The following is a 22,668-nucleotide window of genomic DNA, read 5'->3' as shown; positions in this document are numbered from 1 at the left end:
AGGATTGATTGAATATGTCCGTAAACACACCAGCCAGCTGGTTTGCGCTTGCTCTGAGGATGTGGCTAGGGATGCCGTCTGGGCCGACAGCCTTGCGAGGGTTAACACGTTTAAATGTTTTACTCACTTTGGCTGCGGTGAAGGAGGTTTTGGTAACGGGGCCGTGTCGGTGGCACTGTATTGTCCTCAAAGCGAGCAATGGAGTTGTTTAGTTTGACTTGGAGCAAGACATCAGGGTCCGCGACAGAGCTGTTTTTCTTTTTGTAGTCCGTGATTGACTGTAGACCCTGCCACATACCTCTCGTGTTTTGAATTGCAACTCTACTTTGTCTCTATACTGACGCTTAGCTTGTTTGATTGCCTTGCGGAGTGAATAGCTACACTGTTTGTATTCGGTCATGTTTCTGGTTGCCCTGCCCTGATTCAAAGCAGTGGTTCACGCTTTCAGTTTTGTGTAAATGCTGCCATCAATCCACGGTTTCTGGTAGGGGGAGGTTTTAATAGTCGCCGTGGGTACAACATCACCATTGCAGTTGCTAATAAACTTGCTCACCGAATCAGCGTATACGTGAACAAAAGGACTTGAGTTCCTGTATGTTGTTATGATCACACCATGACTCCTTAATCATAAGACATACATCCCTGCCCTCCTTCTTAAGAGAGAGATGTTTGTTTCTGTCGGCGCGGTGCGTGAAGAAACCAGGTGGCTGTAACGACTCTGATAACGTGTTTCCGTGAAACAGAGACTGTTACAATCTCTGCTGTCTCTCTGGAAGGCAACCCTTGCTCGGATTTCGTCTACCTTGTTGTCAAGAGACTGGACATTGGCCAGTAGTATACACAGGAGCGGTGGGCGGTGGGCGGTGGGCGATGGGCGATGTGCCGGTCTATGGAGCCTTCTGCGGCGCCGTTGTTTTGGGTCGCCTGCTGGGATCTGATCCATTGTCCTGGGTGGTGGACCAAACAGAGGATCCGCTCCTAGGATAACTCCGTAGTGTTAAGATTTCCCGTCACTGGAACGGAGGGGCCTAGACCGAAAAAGAAAAACAGCCCCTGACCATTATGAGCCATTGTTGACTGAGCAATTGTTGCTCCTACACGCTTCCACTTCACAATAACAGCACTCACAGTTGACCAGGGTTGCTCTAGCAGGGCAAACATTTGACAAACTGACTTGTTGGAAAGATGGCATCCTATGGTGGTGCCACACAATGTTCCCTCAAATCGTTTGCATCACTGAGCAAATTTCAGGTCTGCTGAACGCAAACTTGAGAGTTGTAAAAATTATGTACAACTTCTGGTGTGCGTTTACTGTGAATACTGAGGCTGTACCCGCTTTTAGTTCGTTTTAGCAGTTGGCTACTGTGGCTATTTGATCATAATGTAGGCCTACCAGATTGGCCTACCATCAAAAACAATGGAGAAAATGCATCCCATAACATTTTAACATGTAAATAGCTGTTCTATTGTCCAGCCTACAGTAGCAGCCAATGTGTGGTGTTCAATTGAGCCCTACATGCCATGAGATTTTTGTTTTGAAAAAACATGCAGGGCTTGACATTAACCTGTTCATCCACTTGTCCTTCAGACAAGGAGGTGACTGGAAATGTTGTTGTGTTGTTTGATGCAAGAAACCACTTTACAAAATAAAATTCATCATTATTCCCATACCATTATTACAGAGAATCAGAAAAATTATGCTACCCTCTGGTCACTTAGCTTATTCAATCCTGTCTCAAAATACAACACTGCCACTTTAAAGACAAAAAAACTCTTTACCTGACACACTTTCAAAGATATCTAGAAATACACACATTTTGGGCCCTTGTAAGAAGCAATCACTCCCCTATTGCTGACTACAAATTGCCAATAACTGGACTAATAACTCACTAGCAAAGGATATGAACAAATGTGCACGTCGCTACATGTAGCTCTAGCTTTGATCTCAAAACAGCTCATCTCCTCATGACCGCTCATGCTGTAAACACAGTCCAGTTCAAAGTGAATGACACAGATCCATATATGGCAATGGTCTATTTGCATATACAGTAAGCCTACTTCAGCTCTGATTGGTTATGGCGCACCGGTCTGTGTAGAGTACGGGTCTGAGTCGTGCCTGTCATTGCAATAGAATCCTAATCCGATGCGTTCTGCCTTTAACAAAATCTCTTGTATAGTTAGTTTTGTATACTAAGTCTGGCATTGTTTGCTTTTTTTCAGTATTTTACATTGAAAGTGACTAATATTATGTTGATTCAATCACAATTCCCACAATAAAGGGAAATGTTGATTGTGTTGACTAACAGGGAAAACTCTAGATTGAGTGAAATTGAGTGAATTGAGTGAAATTCAATCTTGTGCTTCTCTGCGCGAGCTGATATTTCTTCTGCATGGCAGTCCAGAACGTGTGCAGTTTAGAGGGAACATTGGTGCCACGTTTAAAGTCACTGAGCTCTTCAGCAAGGCTATTCTACTGCCAATGTTTGTCTATGGAGATTGCATGTGTAATGAACGTGTCCTCCTCAGATGAGGAAAAGGAAGGATCAGACCAAAATGCAGCGTGGTAAGTGTTCATGTTTACTTTAATAAATAAACTGAACACTGCAATAACCTGTCGCGATACGAAACCTTCAGCCCCGCCCCTTGGCCGGCAGCGGGGTGCTAGAGGTGGTTAGCATTCCGTTCCCTGGATTGGACAGGGCACTATAGATACTTCAGGTTATCTCGGTATAACCAGGACCACTCGCGTAGCCCTGCCTCTCTTTCTATATCAAAGCGTTGTCCGCGTAGAGAGGTCTTTTGCCTTGTCACTCTCAACGGTCTAGCTCTATCTGGGATGTGTGAACCCCACCTTTATCCTCTAGACTCTTTGTTTCACCACTAATTGGTCCTTGAGTTATTATTAAGCACTAGTCCTACCAGTCTCTATATGATTTCCCTGTGGTTGAGTGTTTCCCCTCTGTGATGTATCTAGTTTAAAGTGTGAAGACCTTTAGTCAACTTAGTCTCACTACTCTGCCCGTCGGCTATGTATCGCTTGGAAAATAAAACTTAGATAGATCGATAAGACAATTAAATGAATTACTACTGGACACACCTTCCTCTTTGTCTTTTAATAGTAACTCATTCTGTCATAGAGTACTGATCTCCGTTTCCAGTGTCCCGGTAGCGGGGAGTGTCAGAGTTGTTATCTCCCGTGCCGTTAACTGTCTTTGAGAGAACCGTTTACTCGAGACAAAATAAGACTACCGTTTATTTTTGAAAACACTCTGTTTTTTGTCTTTTACAATCAAACACACTTCAAAATACACAATTGTTACTCGGTCACACACAGCGTTAATCAAAAACATGCAATTGCCTTAATGCTCTATAAAATGCCGGGTACAATGATAACACTTATCTCTACATTAAATGCTTATAATAGTTATTTAATTACCTTTGAGAGATGACGAGGAGACCCACGAGATCGGGAGCAGAGTTTCAATTGGTCAATTCAATTGAGTTCTTTTAGAATTTAGTTAGTAGCGACTCCCCTCTACTGGCTGAAAGGTTGACTTGAAGTCGGCGGTTTACTAAATTGAGAGATCCAAGTTTGGACTGGATGAGAGAACCCGCTGGTGATTCCCTGCCCCACTGGAATATCGAAGAGTCTGTGCCACACAACTAGGGCGAGGTACTGAGCTCAACCGAGAGTTGCAGTTTCAACGACTGGCTCTGGGTATAATTTGCGTCAGTATACAAGCACCAAGGCCGCGGGCGACAGGGTCAATTCAGATAACCGTAGGTATTAACAGGAGATCAACTTAAGGACTAGAGTGACTCTCAGTCCCGTTGAACTACCGCAGCGTCCGTGCCATGCAACTAGGGCTAGGTACTGAGCTCAACCGAGAGTTGCAGTTTCAAAGACTGGCTCTGGGTATAATTTGCGTCAGTATACAAGCACCAAGGCCACAGGCGAGAGAACAGCTGTTCAATAGTTAAACGGTATATCGGAGAGACCCTTCTCAGATCCAACAAGTTAGAATCTTTAAGTAATTTGAGTCAGGTGGCAATTACCCGAAGTCAAATGGTTGTCTAAATGAATTCAGAATTCAAGAAGTCAGCGCCAAAGTAATGGCAAATGTCTCTTTATATACCTTTTGATTCTCTGCACCCGATCTGCTGCTCCTCCCATTCCCTCAGAGCAGAGAGGGTGATGACATATCTTACAACAGGAAATACTTTTCTTACAGTGCATATATGGGCCTCTGTTTATGACAGTGCCCTTACTCTATCAGCAATGAGTCTATCAGCTGTTCCCATTCAGAGGTGTCACTTGAGGCAGAGGGTGATTCTTCCTGACACCAGTCAGGTTCAGTAGTTGGTTGGCTTGAGTCGTCTTCTGGTGGCTTTGCCCAATCCGGTATTTCAGTAGGCGAGGTCATCTCTGTCTCTACCCTTGGTGGGTAAGACAGGGGAAGAGGACCAGGAGGTAGATCCATTTGGCGTTTTACTACAAACCAAAAAACAACAAAGAGAGCGAACGAACGAAACGAAAGAGTTCTGTAAGGTGAAGACACACAAACAGAAAACAACTATCCACAAACCATAGTGGGAAAACAGGCTGCCTAAGTATGGCTCTCAATCAGAGACAATGATTGACAGCTGCCTCTGATTGGGAACCATACCAGGACAAACACACAGAACAAAACATAGAATGCCCACCCCAACTCACGCCCTGACCAAACTAAAATAAGAGACATAAAAAAAGGAACTAAGGTCAGGACGTGACAGCATGACTGTGCGCTCAATTTTATACACCTGTCAGCAACGGGTGTGGCTGAAACAGCCGAAACCACTCATTTGAAGGGGTGTCCACATACTTTAAAATATATATATATAGTGTATATCTGTGTACATCACAAGGCATTCATACAGGATTTATTAAGCCCTATTATATAACACCATCCTCAGCCAAAAGTACGGGCAGCATCAGACAGGTACAGCAGCACGCAAGCAGCTTCAAAGCTGATGAAAGAGACAATGACGTACCGCAATTTCATGAGGTCCCCCTGCAAGGTACCATTAGGTCCCCCCCAATAATTATACATATTTTGCCATGGGGCAAAGATAAAATATTGCAGGGGGGGGGGGGGGCGAGAGAAGAAGCTAGACAGAGAAGTAGGGAAAACCTTAATCTACCATCAAGCCTCATAGTGCTTATCTATCCTTCTCATGTCTAGCATCTGTAGTGACCACCTGTATAAATTTGCACCTTTGTGGGAGTCACAGTGAAAGCTCTTTACATCCTTGATGGAATGTAACACCTTGGACACACACACACCCCATGGTTATGTATATCACGCACACACCGGTACAGTCACACATGCACACACTGTCACACCTCAGCATGGTCTCTCGCTCATCCACACGCTCACACTCCGGAAACAGAATGTCCCTGCTCTCTCAAGGAAAGGTGACCTTGACTAATCTCATATACACTCAGGAATTCCATGTACATGACACTGTTAAAGCAAGAAAGATACGAGAGTGTGTCTTTCCTGCGTCACTTACTAAATCAAATCAAATTTTATTTGTCACATACACATGGTTAGCAGATGTTAATGCGAGTGTAGCGAAATGCTTGTGCTTCTAGTTCCGACAATGCAGTAATAACCAACAAGTAATCTAGCTAACAATTCCAAAACTACTACCTTATACATTTACATTTAAGTCTTTTAGCAGACGCTCTTATCCAGAGCGACTTACAGACACAAGTGTAAGGGGATAAATAATATTTACATTTACATTTAAGTCATTTAGCAGACGCTCTTATCCAGAGCGACTTACAAATTGGTGCATTCACCTTATGACATCCAGTGGGACAGTCACTTAACAATAGTGCATCTAAAACTTAGGGGGGGTGGGGTGAGAGGGAATATGTACATAAAGATATATGAATGAGTGATGGTACAGAGCAGCATAGGCAAGATACAGTAGATGGTATTGAGTACAGTATATACATATGAGATGAGTATGTAAACAAAGTGGCATAGTTAAAGTGGCTAGTGATACATGTATTACATAAGGATGCAGTAGATGATATAGAGTACAGTATATACATATACATATGAGATGAATAATGTAAACATTATATTAGGTAGCATTGTTTAAAGTGGCTAGTGATATATTTTACATCTTTTCCCATTATTAAATTGGCTGGAGTTGAGTCAGTGTCAGTGTGTTGGCAGCAGCCACTCAATGTTAGTGGTGGCTGTTTAACAGTCTGATGGCCTTGAGATAGAAGCTGTTTTTCAGGCTCTCGGGCCCAGCTTTGATTCACCTGTACTGACCTCGCCTTCTGGATGATAGCGGGGTGAACAGGCAGTGGCTCGGGTGGTTGTTGTCCTTGATGATCTTTATGGCCTTCCTGTGACATCGGGTGGTGTAGGTGTCCTGGAGGGCAGGTAGTTTGCCCTCGGTGATGCGTTGTGCAGACCTCACTACCCTATGGAGAGCCTTACGGTTGTGGGAGGAGCAGTTGCCGTACCAGGCGGTGATACAGCCCGACAGGATGCTCTCGGTTGTGCATCTGTAGAAGTTTGTGAGTGCTTTTGGTGACAAGCCAAATTTCTTCAGCCTCCTGAGGTTGAAGAGGCGCTGCTGCGCCTTCTTCACGATGCTGTCTGTGTGGGTGGACCAATTCAGTTTGTCTGTGATGTGTACGCCGAGAAACTTAAAACTTACTACCCTCTCCACTACTGATCCATCGATGTGGATAGGGGGGTGTTCACTCTGCTGTTTCCTGAAGTCCACAATCATCTCCTTAGTTTTGTTGACGTTGAGTGTGAGGTTATTTTCCTGACACCACACTCCCGAGGGCCCTCACCTCCTCCCTGTAGGCCATCTCGTCGTTGTTGGTAATCAAGCCTACTCCTGTTGTGTCGTCCGCAAACTTGATGATTGAGTTGGAGGCGTGCGTGGCCACGCAGTCGTGGGTGAACAGGGAGTACAGGAGAGGGCTCAGAACGCACCCTTGTGGGGCCCCAGTGTTGAGGATCAGCGGGGTGGAGATGTTGTTGCCTACCCTCACAACCTGGGGGCGGCCCGTCAGGAACTCCAGTACCCAGTTGCACAGGGTGGGGTCGAGACCCAGGGTCTCGAGCTTGATGATGAGCTTGGAGGGCACTATGGTGTTAAATGCCGAGCTGTAGTCGATGAACAGCATTCTCACATAGGTGTTCCTCTTGTCCAGATGGGATAGGGCAGTGTGCAGTGTGGTTGAGATTGCATCGTCTGTGGACCTATTTGGGCAGTAAGCAAATTGGAGTGGGTCTAGGGTGTCAGGTAGGGTGGAGGTGATATGGTCCTTGACTAGTCTCTCAAAGCACTTCATGATGACGAAAGTGAGTGCTACGGGGCGGTAGTCGTTTAGCTCAGTTACCTTAGCTTTCTTGGGAACAGGAACAATTGTGGCCCTCTTGAAGCATGTGGGAGCAACAGACTGGGATAGGGATTGACTGAATATGTCCGTAAACACACCAGCCAGCTGGTCTGCGCATGCTCTGAGGGCGCGGCTGGGGATGCAGTCTGGGCCTGCAGCCTTGCGAGGGTTGACACGTTTAAATGTTTTCCTCACGTCGGCTGCAGTGAAGGAGAGTCCGCATGTTTTAGTTGCGGGCCGTGTCAGTGGCACTGAATTGTCCTCAAAGCGGCCAAAAAAGTTATTTAGTCTGCCTGGGAGCAAGACATCCTGGTCCGTGACGGGGCTGGTTTCCTTTTTGTAATCCGTGATTGACTGTAGACCCTGCCACATTTCTCTTGTGTCTGAGCCGTTGAATTGAGATTCTACTTTGTCTCTATACTGACGCTTAGCTTGTTTGATTGCCTTGCGGAGGGAATAGTTACACTGTTTGTATTCGGTCATGTTTCTGGTCACCTTGCCCTGATTAAAAGCAGTGGTTCGTGCTTTCAGTTTCACGTGAATGCTGCCATCAATCCACGGTTTCTGGTTTGGGAACGTTTTAATCGTTGCTATGGGAACGACATCTTCAACGCACGTTCTAATGAACTCGCTCACCGAATCAGCGTATTCGTCAATGTTGTTGTCTGACGCAATACGAATCACATCCCAGTCCACGTGATGGAAGCAGACTTGGAGTGTGGAATCAGATTGGTCGGACCAGCGTTGAACAGACCTCAGCGCGGGAGCTTCTTGTTTTAGTTTCTGTCTGTTGGCAGGGATCAACAAAATGGAGTAGTGGTCAGCTTTTCCAAAAGGAGAGCGGGGCAGGGCCTTATATGCGTCGCGGAAGTTGGAATAGCAATTATCCAAGGTTTTTCCAGCCCTGGTTGCGCAATCGATATGCTGATAAAATTTAGGGAGTCTTGTTTTCAGATTAGCCTTGTTAAAATCCCCAGCTATGCAGCCTCCGGAATGCAGCCTCCGGATATATGGATTCCAGTTTGCAAAGAGTCAAATAAAGTTCGTTCAGAGCCATCGATGTGTCTGCTTGGGGGGGAATATATACGGCTGTGATTATAATCGAAGAGAATTCCCTTGGTAGATAATGCGGTCGACATTTGATTGTGAGAAATTCTTAAATCAGGTGAACAGAAGGACTTGAGTTCCTGTATGTTGTTGTGGCCACACCACGTCACGTTAACCATGAAGCATACGCCCCCGCGCCTCTTCTTACCAGAAAGATGTTTGTTTCTGTCGGCGCGATGCATGGAGAAACCAGCTGGCTGCACCGCCTCCGATAGCGTCTCTCCAGTGAGCCATGTTTCCGTGAAGCAAAGAACGTTACAGTCTCTGATGGCCCTCTGGAATGCTACCCTTGCTCGGATTTCATCAACCTCGTTGTCAAGAGACTGGACATTGGCGAGGAGAATGCTAGGGAGTGGTGCACGATGTGCCCGTCTCCGGAGTCTGACCAGAAGACCGCTTCATTTTCCCCTTTTACGAAGTCGTTTTTTGGGGTCGCCGGCTGGGATCCATTCCGTTGTCCTGGGTGAAAGGCAGAACACAGGATCCGCTTCGCGAAAGTCATATTCTTGGTCGTACTGATGGTGAGTTGACGCTGCTCTTATGTTCAGTAGTTCTTCTCGACTGTATGTAATGAAACCTAAGATGACCTGGGGTACCAATGTAAGAAATAACACAATGTAAAATGTAATGTATGTACATTCAATGTAACCAATGTAAAAAAAAAAAAAAAAACTGCATAGTTTCCTAGGAACGCGAAGCGAGGCGGCCATCTCTGTCGGCGCCTCCCACTGAGGTATATATAATAGTATGTATGTTGATGTACGTCAAGTGAGAGTCTGAGAAGTGTGTTAAAAGTGTGTACTGCTGAGCATACAAACATGCGTATATTAACATTAACATCAACATTACTGTAAACGTGCCCGTTTTAAAACAGTCAGAATTGAGCATGGCTGGTTTCTGAATATTTGAGCAGTGGTGGCTGCAACAAATGCTGTGGAATAGGTTATTTACATATTAGGCCCAACGGTTGATCTGACAGTTTTTCTGCATAGTCATGGAATCTCTAAAGCAGTTTGTATACTGTGCCTTCAGAAAGGATTCACAGCATTGACTTTTTTCAGCATTTGTTGTGTTACAGCCTGAATTAATACCCAAAAAAGAGGAATTACGTATAAAAAAAAGAAGTTTTTAATGAAAAGCTGAAATGTCTCGAGTCAATAAGTATTCAACCCCTTTGTTATGGCAAGCCTAAATACTTTCAGGAATAAACATAATAACTTACATGGATTCACTCTGTGTGCAATAATAGTGTTTAACATGATTTTTGAATGACTACCTCATCTCTGTACTCCACACATACAATTGTCTGTAATGTTCCTCAGTCGAGCAGGGAATTTCAAACACAGATTCAACCACAAAGATCTGAGAGGTTTTCCAATGCCTCGCAAAGGGCACCTCTATTGGTAGATGGGTAAAATAAAATAAAAAGTAGACATTGAATATTATTTTGCGTAAAGTTAAGTTATTAATTACACTTTGGATGGTGTATCAATACACCCAGTTACTACACAGATACAGGCGTCCTTCTTAACTCAGTTGCCGGAGAGGAAGGAAACCGCTCAGGATGGTTCAACAACATTGTAGTTACTCCATAATGCTAACCTAGTTGAAGGAAGCCTGTACAGAATAAAAATATTTCAAAACATGCATCCTGTTTGAGTACCACTGGTAATATTTTCAAGCATGGTGGTGGCTGCATCATATTATGGGTATGCTTGTAATTGTTAAGGACTGGGGAGTTTTTCCAGGATAAATAATAAACGTAATGGAGGTAAGCATAGACAAAATCCTAGAGGAAAACCTGGTTCGGTCTGCTTTCCACCAGACACTGGGAGATGAATTCACCTTTCAGCAGGACAATAACAAAAAACACAAGACCAAATCTACACAGCAGTTGCTTAACAAAGACAACATTGAATGTTCCTAAGTGGCCGAGTTACAGTTTAGACTTAAATCTACTTGGAAATCTATGGCAAAGACCTGAAAATGGTTGTCTAGCAATGATCAACAACCAATTTGACAGAGCTTGAAGAATTTTGAAAAAATGTCAATGTAGCACAATCCAGGTGTGCAAAGCTCTTACAGACTTACCCAGAAAGACTCACAGCTGTAATCACTGCCAAAGGTGAATACTTATGTAAATTGGATATTTCTGGATTTCAATTTCAATACATTTGCTAACATTTCTAAAAACAATACTTGTGGTATTGTGTGTAGATGGGTCAGATTTTTAAAATATTTAATCCATGTTGAATGCAGTCTAACACAACAAAATGTGAAATAAGTCAAGAGGTATGAATACTTTGACAGCAATGTATCTTGTAACAGTAGCTCTACAACAGTATGTACAGTATCCAAGACCCTAGATGTCCTCCCATTCCCCATGAACAACACAGTGGAATAATTATCCACTGAGTTAGTTAAATAATAGATATATGAGTCGGTTTGCAGCAGCTTATGACTCACACTCTCTTATCAGGCCACCCCGCTCAGTTAGAAGCTAGGGAAATGGCCCCATGCACTCACAACCTCAGCCCAGAACTGCTCATAACGCGACAAATACTAACATTATAATCACACTGACAAAATTGATAAATGTGTGAGAGCAGAGTATACTCCTCAAAACAACTTTAAGAAGGACCCCCATCTCCTCTACAATCCTACAGGCAAGGTTCAGCACCGACAATATGACTGCACAAGACACAACAGCTCCAATGCAGAACTTGTAACTGGTTCCAGGTATGCCCAATGAAAAACACACTTATTCTCCATAAATTGTGCTCCAAAAAGGTTAACAAATACTCTAAATTATGATTTCTTGACTAAATATTAAAATCAACATTATTTAAGAACATTTAGTTGTTGGTTTACATGATAACCACCAAAAGGCAACGATCTCGTCTATAGAACTACAAACACGTGTTCAGTTTACCTTCTTAGGTACAACTTAAACATGTGTCTAAGGCAGTGGATAAGAATGCAGAAGTGTGTATGTTGAAGCGCCACAAGCACACTAATAAACAAGAAGGGCTGAATGAATTAAACTTAGTCTCAAAGTAAATCTGAAACTGCAACGTCGACAACTTCACAAACTATGCAGCTGAAATGTAGTAAGATGCAGTTTGTAATATCACCACTAGATATCAGCGTCTGTATTTTAACTGTGTAATTTTTGCACCAAGGATGAGTCAGTGTTTACTTTGGCGCCCGTCCAGTGTTCGCACAAAAGTAGCACAGATTGCTAGCTCGCCAGTTAGCCTAACTATCTTGCTGGCTAGCTAGTCAGATAACGTTAACTAAGTAAGCATATGATCAGGACAATGCTGCTTGCTTGCTGAAGTGTACTTTTGATTATTTACTTGTTCAAATATGCTGTCGCCGGCTGTGTCAAGCTACTCACCGTCAAACCACCATGTCCACTCTATCACACTGTGACTTACGGGCTGAATGATGTTCAATGAGCAGCTCGTAGATCGCCCTACTCAGGCAATCGTTGAAGGATCTATGAGGATCTATGAGGCTTCTTTCGCAGGATGGGGTCCACAGGCGAAGACTGTGCCATCTAGAGGAGGACAAAGGTAACAAATAGATATTGTACTAGGCCTAGGGGCCTGAAAGGGTCACAGAGGCATCTATAATTACCTCACTAATGGCAATATCATCAGTACCATTATCATAGTCATTAACCATTCATTACCAGGCCAAAGTCCTATTTTCGGCACCACAACTGCGACAACAGTGATTTATCTGTGAAATAAAATATTTCAGTGAGAGGCTAATACCAGCCGATAATATCGGTCAACCGATTTATCGGTCGGCCTCTAGACAGGACAACATTTCATTACCAAGAATCTCAAAATCCTGCCTAGTCACTGCACTGCAGAGCAGCTTACAGCAGCAGAGCTCTGTCCATTTAATCAATCAGTCCAACTATCCACATAATCCTGCGAAAGAGGCCAAACAGTGTAGCGAGAGAAGGAGAGGGAAGGAGGGATCCAGAAGCAGAGCACTGTATCTGCCACAACACTGAGCAGTGAGGATCTGTGAGGCTTCTTTCACAGGATGGGTCCACAGGCGAAGGCTGTGCCATCTAGAGGAGGACAAAGGTAACAAATAGGGGCCTGAAAGGGTCACAGAGGCATCTATAATTACTTCACTAATGATAATATCAGCAGTACCATTATCATAGCCATTAACCATTCATAACCAGGCCAAAGGCCTAGTTTCGGGACAACCACAACTGCGACAACATCACCATCATCAACATCATTACCGTCATTATGACCTTGCATGTCAGAAAACTGCAGCATCATCTACACCGTTCCAGGCAGTGGAGGTGTCCTTAACAGAGGGCCTATACCCGGGAGTGTGAGGGGAGGAGAGGTTGAGGAGAGGTTGCTGGACTGACATCTGGATATCACAGGTCAGGAGCCAGCACCCGTCCCACTCCCCTCCTGAGATGTAGCAAGAGCACCTCCACTTTAGCTACCCGATAGGCTAAAGACCTTCTTCGCCGTCTTTGTGGAAAACAGAGACACCGACATGGGCGCCCGAGGCTCATGAGAACTATGCACTCTCGTTCTCCGTAGCCAACCTAAGAAAGAGTATTAACCCTCGCAAGGCTGCCGGATGGCATCCCAAGCTGTCCTCAGAGCATGTGCAGACCAGCTGGCTGGAGTGTTTAGGGACATATTCAATCTCTCCATATCCCAGTCTGTTGTCCCCACTTGCTTCAAGATGTCCACCACTCTTCCTGGACCCAAGAAAGCGAAGGGAACTGAACTAAATGACTATCGCCCCATAGCACCTACTTCTGTCATCATGAAAAGCTTTAAGAGGCTAGTTAAAGACCATATCACCTCTACCTTACCTGACAGCCTATTCACATATCGCCCCAACAGATTCTAGGATGACGCCATCGCAATTGCACTGCACACTGCCCTATCCCACCTACGTAAGAATGCTGTTCATCAACTACAGCTCAGCCTTCAACACCATAGTGCCCTTCAAGTTCATCACTAAGCTCAGGGCCCTGGGTCTGACCCCTCACCTGTGCAACGAGATCCTGGACTTCCTAACAGGCTGACCTCAAGTGGTGAATGTAGGCAACAACACCTCCGCCACACTGATCCTCAACAACGGTGAGTGCTCAGCCCAGTCCAGTACTCCCTGTTCACCCATGACTGCGGGACCACCCACGTCTCCAAATTCCAACTCAATCATCAAGGTTGCTGACGTCACAACAGAGATAGGCCTGATTACCAACAACTATGAGACAGCCTACAAGTTAAGTTGTTCATTTCACATCGACAAGTAAAGCGAAATACCCTTTTTGCAAGCTGAAAAACACAACAATGCAGTAATCAATATCAATGTAGTACTAAAATAAAACATAAGCTAGAACAAAAACACACAATAAATACAAATAAGAAGAACGTGAGAAATAAGTAAGCTATATACAGAATCAGTTCCAATATCATATTTACAATGTGCAGGGATACTGGAGTGATGGAGGTAGATATGTATAGGGGTAAGGTGACTAGGTACCAGGGTATATGATACATAGAGTAGCAGTAGTGTATATGATGATTGTATGAGAGTGTGCGTGTGTGTAGAGTCAGTATAAATGTGTGTGCATGTTAAGTGTGTATGAACAAATAAAGTGAGTGAGTGAGTGAGTGAGTGAGTGTGTGAGTGAGTGAGTGAGTGAGTGTGTGTGTGTGATGGAGTGTCAGTGTGTGGAGTCCTGTGAGTGTGCATTGAGAGCCGTGGTGGACTGGTGCCAGGAAAATAGCCTCTCCCTTAACATCAACCAAAAGAAGAAGCTGATCGTGGACTACAGGAGACAGCAGAGGGAGCATGCCCCCATCCACGTTGACGGGGCTGCGGTAGAGGGTCAAAAGCTTCAAGCTCTTTGGCGTGTACATCCCTGACAACCTGAAATAGTCCCACAGCGCCTCTTAGACCGCCGGAGGCTCAATAAATTTGTCTCGGCTCCTAAGAACCTCACAAACGTCTACAGATGCAATATCGAGCGCATCCTGTTGGTACGGCAATTGCACCGTCCGCAACCGCAGGGCTCTCCGAGGGTGGTGTGGTCAGTCTAACACATCAACAGGGGCACACTGCCCGCACTCCAGGACTTCTACAGCACCCGGTGTCACAGGAAGGCCAAGAAGATCATCAAGGACCTCATCCACCCAAGCCACGGTCTGTTCACCCCGCTACCATCTTGAAGGCGGAGACAGTACAGGTGCATCAAAGCTGAGAAACAGCTTCTATCTCCAGGCCATCAGACTGGTAAACAGTCAACACTAACCGGCCTCTGCCCAGTACCCTGCTCTGAACCTTAGTCACTGTTACTAGCCAGCTACCACTCGGTACTCTACCCTGCAACTTAGAGACTGCTTCCCTAAGTACATAGAGTCATTGAACACTGGTCATTGAACACTGGTCAAGTGTTTGCATACTGTTTCACCCATTTTATATGTAGACAGTATGTAGGCATTTGGAATATATAGACTCCTTCACTTTTTGTTACGTTACAGCCTTATTCTAAAATGTAATATTTATTTATCCCCTCATCAGATACCCCAGGTTTTTAGGAATGTCAACAACAAAAAACGTATTTACATAACTATTCAGACCCTTCAAATTGAGACTCGAAATGGAGCCCAGGGGTATCCTGTTTCCATTGATTATCCGTGAGATGTTTCTGCAACTGTGTGGAGAGAAGTTTCTCCTTCCCACAAGACAACGACCCTAAGCACACAGCCAAAGACAATGCAAAAGTGGCTTCGGGACAAGTCTCAGAATGTCCTTGAGTGGCCCAGCCAGAGCCCGGACTTGAACCTGATTGAACATATTTGGAGAAACCTGAAAATGTGCAGTGACGCTCCCCATCCAACCTGACAGAGCTTGAGAGGATCTGCAGAGCAGAATGGGAGAAACTCCCCAAATACAGGTGTGCCAAGCTTGTAGCGTTATACCCAATCAGAATCGAGGCTGTAATCGCTGCCAAAGTTGCTTCAACAAAGTACTGAGTAAGGGGTCTGAATACTTATGTAAATGTGGTATTTCAGTTTTGGATAACATTTCTAAAAACCTGTTATTGCTATGTCATTATGGGGTATTGTGTGTACATTGATGAGGGGAAAAACATACCAAAATGTGTAAAACTTCAAGGGGTCTGAATACTTTTCGAATGCACTGTCTTCTAGTAATGGCTCATCCGATATAACTTATTTTTTTAAACATTTTCTGGATTATTACTGCACTGTTGGAGCTGTAAACACAAGCATTTGGCTGCAACTGCAATAACATCTGCAAATTGGTGTACTCAACCAATAAACATTCATTTTGATTTGACAAAGATCATAATAACAAATGCAGCCACGTGCAATATTTAACTGTGTTGCCATCTTTGTAAAGATATTCAGGAATTAGCATGTTCTTAGTTTACATTGTTCTATTTCAAAATGTATAAATATACTTCAAATATACCTCCCCCTTGACTTATGGTTTTAGTAAGAAGGCTATGTAACAATGTATACCTACACTGTAATTACATTAAACATCCATATGTGTTTATTTCATTTCTTTACGTAGGTTGTGTTTTGAAATCACCCAAAAGACTTTGGTTTGGAGAAGGAAATTCCAACAATTGGACAGAGGAGAAGATCCTAAGCAGATAAGTCACAGCCAACATTTGTATTGCAAACCATGATTTGCTCTAATCTATAGGGTCCAGGCGTAGTCTTTCAATTTGAGTGCTCTCAAGAAAGGTCATGAAAACCAGTAACAGCAGCATTCTGCCCCTAACTGACCAGAGATACTTTTCCTTGAGGAGTCTAGCTGTGATCTTATCGGGACCTCTAGAAACCCTGCTGATCCAAAAAGACAGGTTCACAGGAAAATGAACACATCTGGAATTCTGTGAAAAAGTGTAAAAGATCCAATGTTGAAACAAACCAAATAAGTGACAATAGTAGCGATCAGCGGTTCAGCACCATGGACAGCTATAGGATCGGAATTCCGGTGTTCAGCACATGGACTGTGGACAGCGACTGACTCACAGGAGTAATGACAAAGTAGGCTTATCCAGGAGGGATAAGCCTAACTTTAGAATTTAGAATTGTAAATATTAGAGAAAAATAGACTTCTTCATTATTTATTTGGAATCTGGATCCACAAATTCAGAACTTCCAGATACTATGAGTGTGGTTCAGTGGTTAAAGTAGTACAGTATATGAGAGAGGGTCACCGGCGCAGATGACATCATTTTGCCCTTCAGCATGTTTGCATTATAGTTGGATATCATTGCATGCAAATCCCCACTGAAACAAAGACCAAAGAATCCATCATATAATGATTATGAAGTCAACCATCTGTCAGTAATTTGGACTGCTAGAATTTAGCATGAAATGTCATCCCCTTTCCTGGAGTCGAATCAAATCACATTTTATTTGTCACATGCAGGTGTAGACCTTATCATGAAATGCTTACTTACAAGCCCAACAATGTAGTGCCTTGATGTTCATAAAACTCCACGGACGTTCTCTTGCTCAGTGGAACCAGAGCAATACATGACCACTTGGTTACGACACCATTCTACCACGGACACCTAAACCAGAGTGGCCACCGCAAAGTCCAAGGAGCCTGACCCTCTCTGGACGTTGCTGTAGCCCTGTTTGGAATATTTAGCCTATACTGGATATTGGTTGAGACATAGGGCCTATTCTAGTTTGGTATGTCAGGGTGGGCAATTGGAAATACGAATTGGGACAAGTTGGAGGTAATAATGTGTTTATTGAGATGCATGAATAAACCACCATAAAAGCTTGATTATTTGGCTGTTTTAAAACAAATTTCCTGCAATTCTACTGAGTTTAGTAATGATTTATGTTCACTACTTGGTCAATTGATTTGATAGCATGTTTAATCTATGTAAATCAATTATATGAATTGATAGTTCACCTCTGTTTTATTGTATTCTGTAATAGGGAAGGCCTATATTGAAACCATGTGTTCAAGCTAATCAAATCAAAGTTTATTTATGATACAGTGTAGTGTAAGCTACACAACACAATGAAATGCCTATTAACAACTAAAGCTCTCCTCACAAACAGTGCACTGATATTAAGCTATATGTGTCTACATTAGGCAATAGCCTACAAATAGCTATACCATGTATTCGTAGGACTATTAAGCTATACCGCAAATTATCGTTTTTGTTTTTCCTAAACTGGCCGAATGGCAGAGCTATCCTTCAGTTATCCGTCAGCAACCAAAGTTGGTTCAACTTCTATAAAAGAACATAAAAAAAATGTCAACTTCATATTCATCATCTCCAGCACCACCTCAACATATGTGAAAATGGTGTGTTTCTATGTATAATGGAAAAAACGATAAAGGAAGTGTTTCCAATGTCATCGTTGTGCATCATGTGATTTGAACCAATCATGAGTAGGCATTGCTTACTAACTGGTTGATTATGTCATTGGAAACTTCCTCTATCTTTTTTTACTACTAGACATAGAAACGTGCCATTTTCACATATGTTGATGTTGGGATGGTGCTGGAGATGAGGAATATGAAGTTAGATTTTTTTAAATGTCCCTTTACACATCACTGTGCGATCCTGGTGCTGTCCTTTTAGAACCATGAAGGGAGTTCCAATCGCTTAAAATAACACTAATCTAGATCTGTTGCCTACGCTCAATAGTCCTACTCATCACTTTATTACGAACAGAAGTATATCACTTCTCACAATGGTGCTCGTTTAGTAAAATTAGATCAAAGCTGAATCAATGTCTCGCAATGTCACATAATGATTCATTTGCATTTGACATAACAGAACCAAATATAATAGCACAGCATAGCAGGCCTATAACGCTACACCAAAAACACCTAATTTCTAATGAGTTTTTAAGATGGTTAGCTGAAGCTGAGTAGTCTTTTTCTCATGCGCCAAAACTCAATATAGCACACCACGAGGCAGGATATATGCATTGATTCAAAATACAAGATAAGCTAATAGCTTGTTACCATCATCTGCTCTTATTTGCTCACAAAACACTAATTCAATAAGATTGACAGTGATGACGGCCTATTTTGAAATTAGGTATGCCTAACTTGATGTTTGAGGGTATTAAAAATTAAAATAAATATATTGAGACAATATGTGTGGGCATAGGCAGACGTTTTTATGCATATTCTATATTGATGTGCTATTCAATAGGCCACATCTGTCGGTACAAACCGAGATTGAGGATATGACAACGTCATTAACATTATTTGTTTAGCTCTATCTCACCTATAGGGCTCTAAGGCACTGCATCTCAGTGCTAGAGGCATCACTACAGACCCTGGTTCGATTCTAGGCTGAAAAACGACCGTCCGTGATTGTGAGTCCCATACGGCGCCGCATAATTGGCCCAGCGTCGCCCGGATTAGGGTTTGGTCGGGGCAGCCTGTCATTGTAAATAAGAATGTGTTCTTAACTCAACTTTTTTTTAAACATATAAAAAGAGCACTTTACCACTGAGGAGATGAAAGGAGGAATTGGAGAGAAAGATCTGCACAATGGGGACTGAGAGGAAACAGCATGCTATGACAGTGATCACCATGGAGATGGTCAATCTGCCAATTTTCCAGAACGTGAGCTGCTGATATGTGTAACAGGCTGGATCAGGGGTGGGATTTGAATATTAGAATGTGCGTAGCTAGCAAATATAATACTGGCTTGGTCATTTTTACACTTGGATGGTCAGCAAAATTGTCATTGCAGACCAAAATGCTGACCATACAGCTGAGGTACCTGGTCCAGTAGGCCTAACAACCTCTGGCCCCTACCCCTTTTGTATTTGCATGTCTGAATGGAAAGCATTAATTTTTCAATAAGGCAGAAGCTTGCTTTTATCCAACTGAAGGCTATAGGTCAAGGGTGTCAAACTAAAAAATATGTTTTTACCAAAAAAATCCTTTGGGGTGGAAAACAAACTCGGTATACTTTAAAATGACTTGACCCCAAAATAGGTTGTATCAACCAATTTTCAGTGCGGCCCCCTGAATCTAGTTGAAGACCGAAAATTAGACATGCCTGATTTAGGTGGAGCATGGCCAGTTTGCTGACATCAGTCTGGTGACAGTCCTCTACAATCTGTAAACACTAAAGAGGAGGCGGCTAGAGAAAAAGGCTGATATAGGTGTTGTTGTGGGACCAGGCAATGTGGGGTGCATGTGCTCTCAATTGGGCAGAACCGGGCCTTTGAAACCCATAGGCAAAGACCGTAAATACACACTTTTAGGCCTATATCTATAATGCAAAGCTGAACCACTGCAGATTCCTGGAAAAACAACATCTATTTCTAGAGGACATTGGGAGAGAGTGTGAGTAGGGTATGCTTACCTACAATCTAAAATCCCCAGACCAACAAACACAAAGTCAAGAGCTCTTTTACAAGACAGATGGTTATATTTCTGACATATGCCGTCAGATTGACTGTTTTAATGAAAATAGCAAACTGCTGCAAGGTCGAATTGCATGCCAGAAGGCCAGTCACGATATAGGGTACCAACATGGCAAGTGTTTGTTTGGCTTGAGATTATTGTGCATTTTCCCAACGTTTAATGAACCCGCCCTCCATATGCGTCATCTCTATCAAAAGCTTACCAAATACATTGCGGCAATAGCCTAATAATGTATCAAGCTCAATTCTAAAAAAAATCGACGTGTAATTTGTAATGGTTGTGATCACCTGGCCAAAGAATAGCCTACCGCTACCGCGAACGTATACCGAAAGATGACATTGTACACAAACATCTGCGGTGCACCCTTGGAACAGCAGGCTCCGGCTGGACAGCGACACACACACACAAACATCAACAACAACCATCATCATCATGACATCTGATATGTGCTATATGTGCGTGCGTAACTCTTCATAAACAAAATCATATTTTAGGTTTCGCTACATCTTGCAGCTCCCCCTGCATTGTCTCAATTTCTAGAATACTCCATTCTTACTTATTGTCTCATGTTGAGCATCCTTTGCAAAATGACAGTTAAGCCAAATGACATTAGGCTACAACATCTTGAATCTAAAAAGATTGAGGTTTACCTGTTTCCCCCTTCCGTATTTATTTTACAGTTCCATCGTTACACCGGAGATACCGCCTCCTTTCTTGATTACACCGCGATTCCAGTCTCTGGTTAGGACTCCGCCAGAGCGGTGTGCCTTTGCTCGCGTGCACGGGGCTGGTCTGAGATGCATGAGATCCGTTTGAGAGCAGCAAGCACATTGATGAACGCTGATGCGTGGTGCTACTTTGGTTCTTAAAGGGAAACACCAATCTTCAAAAAGACAAATAGTGAATCATTCGTGGATTCATGTGTCTGCACTTGATGCAGTTCTTGTGATTAGTTATGGTCTGGATTCGAATGAACAATCTGTTCACGAGCCTGCATGTCTTTTCACCCCCCCCCCCCACACACACAGAGAGAAACTGAGACCACCTTGTTTTCTAGTAGTGAATTCAATAAAGTATAATATTTCACTACAGAAGTCTGAAAATGTTGCATTGCCATACTGTCTCCCCTGGGAGCACTTCTGTTACAGTGTGTGTGTGTGCGCGCGTGCGCGTGATATTTAGCAGTCACGGCCATGTACACAGGCTTGCAGTGTGTGGCCTCCAGATTACAGGCCTGACAAAAACTATGGCAAAGCAGTTGTCTAGGTACTGCTCTGTTTCAGCTGTCATGGGCAGCCTAGCTGTTTGGAGATGGAGATGCTTTCTGTGCCCTTTGAGTGCCATATTATTCACACAGGGACCTTTGAAATGTGCTTGGATCCTTTTTTTCTACATTTGATTGGTGGATTCAAATAAAGTATTTCATTTGTGATCCAAGTATCCTATAATAAATGCATGTGCACTAAATGCTCTCAAACCTCATATTTGACCCCCAGAATGTCACATCTATAAATACAAGTTAAATATATATTTTAATTTTAATTTATCAAGCTTTCATGTAGGCTCTATTTATGTTCTGTAAAATCATATAATCAGGATTGAGGGTAAAATCATTTAATCCAAATGAACAGCATGACGGTGCTTGTTCACGATCCACAATAGCTTTGGTTGATGAATACTAGACAGTGATCTACGATTTAAATTCCTTTCACCTTGTATTCTTATATTTCAGTAGTAATTTCCAGAATGCTCCCCATATCAACTAAGTATTACAGTTTTTTTCCAACTGCTTACACAAGTTTTCAAAACTGTCTCCTTTTTTTCAAAACTCTACACACAATTCCCAAAACTGCACACACAAAATGCAAAATGTCTCACATCTCCTTCAAAATGTAACACTGCATTCAAAATGCCACAAATGCATGTCAGAATGAAGCATTTGCATCAAATGGCAAACACTGTTTTCATAATAGCACATTTTTGGATATACCATGTAAACACTGTTGTTCTAAATCTAATGCTCTTTGGTCTTTCATAGGCTTATATTTACATTTCAATACAGTCACCAGTGCTAAGCTAAGCTTCATCTCTTCTCCGGCCTGGGTCTGGCCACCATACTTCGTCCACATCACAAGATACGTTTTCTCTTGCCAAACATCGAGGGAAGTATTTAACCTTGGACAGAGGCAACCTCTATGTCCCCACATGCGTCCTCCATTGCCTGGAGAAGCGGCATGTGGGCATAGGGTTGGCGATCATACACTTTCCAGCGCCAGAATGAGAAGAATTCCTCTATGGGATTTAGAAAAAGTGAATATGGGGGTAGGTACAAAACTACATATTGTTGATGGGTGGCAAACCAGTTTTGGACCAGAGCAGCCCGGTGAAAACTAACATTGTCCCATAAAACCACAAATCTAGCAGGCTCCTGATCTGGATCAGGGACAAGCATTTGTAAATTGCATCCAGAAAAGTGAGCATATGGCCGGTGTTGTACGGACCCAGTGTGGCATTGTGATGGAGGACCCCGTTTTGAGTGATGGCAGCACACATAGTTATATTACCCCCACGCTGTCCAGGGACATTGGTAATATACCCTCTGTCCTATTACATTTCTTCCGTGACGCCTGGCTTTGGTGAGTTTGAAGCCAACCTCATCCACATAA

General features: G+C 43.1%; 1 protein-coding gene across 1 annotated transcript in view; it reads right to left on the bottom strand.

Moving 5' to 3' along the window:
* Nucleotides 1–20,790, bottom strand: part of snphb (syntaphilin b) — a 43,215-nt gene extending 22,425 nt beyond the window's left edge. Inside the window, exons 1-2 of the mRNA XM_046343720.1 lie at nucleotides 20,653–20,790; nucleotides 11,931–12,092 (exon numbers count right to left, since the gene is read on the bottom strand). The gene's annotated coding sequence lies outside the window, so the exon portion shown is untranslated. The remainder of the gene's footprint in view (nucleotides 1–11,930; nucleotides 12,093–20,652) is intronic.
* Between the last annotated feature and the right edge of the window lie 1,878 nt (nucleotides 20,791–22,668).

This window comes from Oncorhynchus gorbuscha, linkage group LG03 (genome assembly GCF_021184085.1).
Source record: "Oncorhynchus gorbuscha isolate QuinsamMale2020 ecotype Even-year linkage group LG03, OgorEven_v1.0, whole genome shotgun sequence".
Taxonomy (NCBI): Eukaryota; Metazoa; Chordata; class Actinopteri; order Salmoniformes; family Salmonidae; genus Oncorhynchus; species Oncorhynchus gorbuscha.
This window is presented reverse-complemented; position numbering and strand designations above follow the sequence as displayed.